A 7,538-nucleotide genomic window follows, 5' to 3' on the forward strand; every position below is an offset into this window, starting at 1 on the left:
TATGGGCTAAATGGGATCTTTATGGTAATGCATATAATAAAAACAGTATTCGAATAGTGATTTGGACGTCGATTACAATGGCAGGTGAAGTTTCGATGTTCCATAGTATTTGTTCAGCCAAACCTTTCAAAGTTCTAGTACTATATATAAATTAACCCCATCATCATTAAATCTTTTTATACCAAAATGTTTATTTTTATATTCTATTCTATTCATGTCTTAATAAACACCAATTTATCCAATATCCTATCAAATGAAATAAAACTGTAATTGATTAGCTAGCAGAGCAATATGTGGATCAGAGGTGGTTGTTTTAAGAGGGTTAAGGACCCAGAGCCAATGACAATAGAGTGGGGTCTCCATATGTGAGCTACATCAACGTTTCTGCCACAAAAGTATAAAAGCAAACAGGCCTCTATATACTTTTAGGTTTAAGTCATTTTTACTCTGAATGAGAGTGTGACAATATTTTCTGTGTAAAAAAAAAAAAAATGCTTTTGTGAAATAAAATGAGTAAAATATCCATCTATTTATCTCCAGTCCTTTGTAAGTAACATTAGCAAAGTGTGGAAACATAATATCCAGTTTAATATTAACATTACACAATATTATTAACATTAACATTAGTTGGCTTATGTGCTGGGCTTTTTGTATTTGGTGATTTTGTGTTTGTCAGTGAAGTAACTGTAAGACTAAGTAAGATGAATGCTGATAGTGAATAGATGAAAGCTATTAGATACTTCTAGACATTTGTGTGCAACTGACATGAGAGTTCATATGACTGTTTTCAAGTTGTGCTACTGTTACACTCACACACACTCTTATCATTTCACATTAGTCTGTAATTGCAACCTTTGGACACGGCTTTCAGTGAAGTAACTGTAAGACTAAGTAAGATGAATGCTGATCTCTAGTGGCCAATTTTAAGTACTACAAGTTTAAAAGTGGCTTTTTCCTCAGTTAGAAAAAAAACTTATGAACTTGCTGCAGATAATCTGGTTATTTGCATAAACCTCCCCAAAATTCAAAACAAAACTTTTCCAAGCAATCTTTTATCTGACTCAAATTTGAATGAAGTAACACAGTTCATCACTGTTCGATTTGAATACAGACACCAGTCTCTGTTTACATCAAAGTAATTTGAATTCTGCCAAATGTTCATCTTAATGGAGAGCTAAAATGAGTTACATTTGCATCAGCATATTCTAAAACTGGAAACTGACATGAATGCTTTTCCAGAACATGTTTCAGTTTAAGTTTTTAGTGAGACCTTAACTGGGGATTAATTATTTGCTAAACAAGTTCTATTTTAAAAATATACATGTAATCCTGCTCTAAAACTAATGACTTTTTTATGTTCCCCTGGAAGGAGAGACTGATGGAAAATATTTGCCTGCACAGAAATTAACCGTATCAAAAATATCAGAGTCTGGAGTTTGTTTTGCAACATGCAAAACCCTCCACACTCCTGCCTCCACCTGTTCAACACAAACACCTTTTAATATACAGTATATTTGGATCAGACACCAGTTCTAATCAGTCTCTGACTCTGAAACACCATAGGAGGAAGATCGGAAATAAACACTACTGACAAGGTGGGTACACTTCATAAAATATTGATTCAATATTGCAATATTTTTCTCACAGTATAAAGTTTACATTACATGGGTGTTTGAAAAGCATAAAGACAACCACAGAATTCTGTCAGAATACTTGACATTTGTTATGGTTTAAGCACAGACTCATCCTTGAATCTGAATTTGTCCTTGAACTTATTTTTTGCACACAAACACATTTGTTATATGAGAAGGTTTCCATTCACATAGCCTAATATTAACTAATCAAGACAAGACAGCTGTGATTACAAGGTAGAGTTTCAATTTTTACAATATTTAGGATTAAGAATGATTTAAAGTTGTAACGAATACCAGTGAAATTACAGAAAATCTATGCTTATTGATAAATATATTTGAGAAATTTACTGGGGAATTGCTATAGGTTCTTTGGTTATATGATGAGTTACACAATTAAATTGAGTAAATTTGGTTTTTGAGCCTTTTGTAAAACTGCTCCATCTAAAACTCTTAGTAATAGTGCTGATTAAAGCTGCCTGACTGCAAAGAAAAAATAATTTGTAGTGTAATGAGCTGCATTTGTTTCCTAAAAGTTACTGAGTAGATGCGATAGTTGAAGATCTCAAAGCTCTTTTGGTCAATGGTTGTCATTATTTGGCTAAATTCCACCTTAAATTGACTCATTAAGGAAGATTCTGCATTTTCTCATGACCCAAATCAGTTGTCCACATAAAAACTGATGTAGACCAGGTATGATTCTGGTGTACCACCTTGTGGCCATTTATAGTATCTCTGCTCAGGACTCCTGAAATGGTAGGCACAACTTAAGTTAAAGGATTATGCATCATTTTTTTGTTATTTTCTCTCTCCCATATATCCACATTTCCCCCCTTTCTCTTCCTCAGGCCTCCAGCATGTCAGCCAACTCCTCTTCCTCTTCCAGCATCTCCCCACCTCACCCCTTTCCCTCCAACTCCTCCCTCATCACTATCCTTTTCTCCTGCTCTGACTCCAGAGTTGGCAATTTCATCTTTATCGCCTTCACCATCACCAACACCATCCTCCTCCTCCCTCTCTCGATCTTCGTCCTCTACCTGGGTCGCCGACAACGCTGCTCAGCTTCGACGAGTCACTGCGACTTCATCACGTACCACATGGTTGTCATGGAGATGGTCTGCCTCTTGGGAAGCATCTGCTATTGCATTGGGACCTACACGGATATTTCGAGGATGATGATGGTTGGGTCCCATGTTTTCTTCATTACCTCGTGTGGACAGATGTTCTATCACGCCCTAACCTGTGCAGAGCGCTACCTGGCCGTGGTTCACCCCATCACCTTCCTACACCTGACAAAGGGCAGCGGGATCAGAATCAGCAAAAGCATGGTTTGGGGTTTTTGGCTGCTGGGTTGTGCAGAGATGGGTTTGGTGGCTCTGGACACCACCCTTGTCATTGGTATAGTGTATGTTGTGCACCTGCTTCTCTCTTTAGGCGTTGTCTCTTTCTGTAGCTTCTCTGTACTCAAAGTTTTGAAGCGTCCAGGGCCGGGGGAGGTGGGTGGGGACAGGGACCAATCAAAACAGAGGGCATTCTACACCATCACAGCTATACTGGGAACTCTGTTGCTGAGGTTTGGCGGGAATCTACTTTGTGTTACAGTATACGCCTTACCACAGATGAGCCACAGTGATCGGTGTGTGGCGCTTGATACAGGTTACTGGTTCTCTCTGCCCAGCAACCTGGTGTTACCCCTGCTGTTCCTGCACAAAAAAGGAGAGCGGCCATTTTGTAAGAAAAACAACAAGACATGAGAAGAATCATTATAGAGAAAACAAGTGGAGTATGCTGTGTAAAAATAATAAAAAGGGGCAAATGAAAACATCAAATAAGTATTTACAAAATAGAGGATTGATTTGATTGAAGCAACAAAATGTGCTGTGCAAACTTTGCTGAGCAACAGCGCCCTCTGCTGCCAAAAGTGGTAATTAAATCTGCTCCAAGTCAAATCAAGTAAATTTTAAATCACAACAGAAGTTACCTTTGGAGCAGATCTAGACTGTACTCTTTATAATATTTAGAGAGAGTCCCAACAATTTCTGCCATGAGAAAGCAGTGGCAACAATAGCAAGGGAAAACTTCCTTTTAAGAGGCAGAAACCTTGAGCCGAACTGGACTCTGGATAAGCTGCCATCTGCCTCGACCGGTTGGGTTAAGGGGTGGGGTGATCCAGATCCAGACTCTACAGTTACAGAGGCAGAAATACCTGCAGGAAGCAACAGGACGAGAGAGGAGAGAGTGGAGTTAGTATCATGCATGTATGGGATATGAGTACGTACACATGGGGAAAGAGAGAAGAGCTCAGTGCATCATGGGAAGTCCCCTGGCAGTCTAGGACTATAGTGGCATAACTAATGGTTCAGATAAACCTTTTACCTTTTGCTTTTATTTATACTCCAACAATTCCAGCTCAGCCAATTAATTGTAGAAATGTTTTAGCGAGTTTTCAAGTAACAAATTCTTACTTTTTTCAAACTTGTTTAAACCTTGTTTAATATAATACACTCATGTTAGCAAAGCCAACGTTAGATACTTCTAGACATTTGTGTGCAACTGACATGAGAGTTCATATGACTGTTTTCAAGTTGTGCTACTGTTACACTCACACACACTCTTATCATTTCACATTAGTCTGTAATTGCAACCTTTGGACACGGCTTTAAATCACAACACAGTAATCTGTAGTAGATAAGATTAACACTACAGTAGCCTATGATATGGACTGTAAGTGATATCAATCTTGTGATATTGTAAATTTTCTGGAAACTACTTCTCTCTTCAGTTGCAGTAAATAAAGTCTTGAGCCACAATGTTGCCGGCAGTGTTGACTTCACATGTTGGACCTGTGGCTACAGACTTAATGACCTCCTCTCATGTTCCAGTCACCAGTGTTCCCACTGGAACAACACATGGAAAGAAAATTTTCCTACAGCATGAGGACACTACATTAGTGATAATTACTGGTTTTGTGACATGCAAAGAACATACATGCCCTGTGCATTTGACTTGTAACACAAACATACCCTACACTCTGTACATTAATCTCCCTCCTGACAGACACCTGTACAGCAGCCCAGCTATTTGTGGGGAGCAGTAAAGGAAAAGGCTGAAACAATCACCACTGTCAAGGTTGGTCTATTTTTATCTAACTTTGAAATCACCTTTTTTTTTGTCTGAAACCCCTTGTCAAAGCAATGTCTAATTGTGAACCTTTACTGCTGGTTACAGGTCTATAAATTTGAGCTGTTTAAGTCAATCAAAGAACAATTTATCTTTTTCGTTTGGTTATGTGAATTTTAATTTCACTGAGCCATGAAACTACAGTAAAACAGAAAAAATTAATGAGCAGGAATTAGTTTTTTCATTAGTTATCTGATGATAACTCAGATAACTCTATAAGGTCAGTTAGACCTGTTTAATTTCTTATAAACAAACTGTTGCAGCAAAAAGTGCTGTCAGCACCACTCACAGAAGTAATAAGTCATTCTCTGTAGAGGGCTTTGGAAACAGTTCAAAAATCTAAATTTTAAGCAATTCTAGTTAAGTTAGGGAAAACTAAAGTGTGTTTTTGGAGCTGTTAAAATCACCTCTGACAGTAAATAACAATAACACACATATCAAAATGAAGAGTCAGTGAACATTTACATTTGCACAACAAGTGTCTATGGCTAAACTTTTACTTCATCTTTCTTTTTTTCTTCACATTCATTGCTGTACATTACCACCCTACAATGGGTGTTCAAAAAAAGACTGTAATCTAAATGATGCTTGATGCTTCTATCTGCAGGAAGGCATTATTTGTCAGTTTCCAAAATTCTGCACGAGTGTGACTGCTGCTGTCAGATCAGCCCAAATGGATCATACCAAGACCAAATTTGAACTTCAGTCAGATTCAACCAGACTGAACAACTCTCTAAATAGACATAAAGGTTATTCTCTTTCTTAATTTTCTCTATTATCTATTTTTTCCTTCAGCGCCATGGCCATCAACTCGTCCTCCAGTGTCTTCCATACTCAGCAATCCATAACATCATACTTAATGTGCTTCATTTCCCCAAATGGCGCCAACGTCTTTTTGGTCTTTACTACCACCAACATCATCCTCATCCTCCCTCTCTCCATCCTGGTGTTCTATGTGGGATTTCAAAGATGGAGGCGACAGCGATCCACTTCTATGGTAACAGCAACAAGCCACGCTGACCTCTTCACCTACCATATGGTGGTCATGGAGATTTTCAGCCTGGTGGGATCTGGCCTCTACTGCAACGGCAACTACACGGCAAATCATGGGACAATGATGGCTGGGTATTACATCTTCTCTCTAGTCTTACCTGGACAGGCTCTCTTTCATTGCCTGACCTGTGTGGACCGCTACCTGGCTGTTGTTCATCCAATCATCTACCTGAGGCTGAGGAACTCAGGTGCAATCAGGATCAGAAATATCAGCATTGGTTGTACTTGGTTGTTGTGTGTTGGATGGATTGGTGTGTCATATGTGAACTTCCCCTATTTCGCCACAGTACCATTTTTCATCCTCTTTAGCTTTTGCTTGTTTGTCACCTCCTTTTGCAGCCTCTCCGTCCTCTACACACTCACTCGTCCACGCCCAGGGGAAGGGAGTAGGGACAGGGCTGACCAGTCAAAGAAGAGGGCATTTCACACCATCCTTGTTATAACGGCAGCATTACTGCTGAGGTTTAATGGGCTTATAGTCTGCATGGTCCTGGTCAAATTAATTTTTATGAAAGGTGGAGATGGTTGCATGATGCTCAAGAGTTCATTCTGGTTATATCTGCCCAGCAGTCTGGTATTACCTCTGCTGTTTCTGCACAGGGCAGGAAAACCAGCATGTTTTAAGCGCAACACTGAATCCAGATGAAGAAAGAGATTAGATGATTCACTCATACTGTGAAATATCTTAATATCTACCGAATTAATTTTGTATGAATTTAATCACAAACCAAATTTGGCAGATTGATATTTCAACATGATGGTGGGGCTGGATGATCACCAAAGTCATGAGGATTTGTGAGTTATTGTGAGGAGTTGAGGAACTTTTGAATGTTTCAGGGTTTGTTCGACTTTTCATTTCTTCCTTTAATCACAAAAAAGTTTGATTTTAATAAACATTGTCTTAGCTCTGTCTGTTCACTTGAATCATGTCCAATGATCATTTTAATGTCAAGTTAAAATGAAGTATGCCCCTATGTTCAAGGTTTGTATATATATATATATATATATATATATATATATATATATATCCATGACAGGACATGTCATATTGTATTTCTGTGTTGCATATATACATTGATAGTCGGTGTAAAAATGATGTAAATACAACTTTTGGTGTAAAGCTGTAGCTCTGTGTGCTTACATTAAAAAGATCCTCTATAGTTTTTGTGTCTCTTTATGTTTGTTGTTGTTAACACACAGAACAGACAGGTGTTCTGGTCTTAATGACGCTCTGTGATTTGAATAAGCACCAGTTTTAAGTTACAGCTCATTTGAATCCTGTCAAACAGGCTTGTTAATGGACAGGCAGAGTGAAGAATGGACGTTTCTCAACACCAGAATTATTCAGAATTATGTATCTAATAAAGAAATATACAGCGTACATATTTTTGATGAATTGTGACCTTTTTTTAGCTTTTTGTTTATTGGTCTCTCAAAAAAAATATTTGTAATCATATATTAATGACTTTAAATTATGGAATAAATGTGATGAAGAATGACACTCAGTTATATTTGTGTGTATATGTTTGTGCAGATTACAGTGATGTGTTATTCAAGTTCTTGTTTCAAAAACTGTCAGAGGTTAAAGTGTTTTTGAGCAAGGCAGTGGAGTGGTGCTAATGTGCATCTGCAGCTGTGAATGAGACAGATGACACACTACGATTTAAAGATGCA

The sequence above is a fragment of the Lates calcarifer genome, unplaced genomic scaffold (assembly GCF_001640805.2).
Source record: "Lates calcarifer isolate ASB-BC8 unplaced genomic scaffold, TLL_Latcal_v3 _unitig_1894_quiver_951, whole genome shotgun sequence".
Lineage (NCBI taxonomy): Eukaryota > Metazoa > Chordata > Actinopteri > Centropomidae > Lates > Lates calcarifer.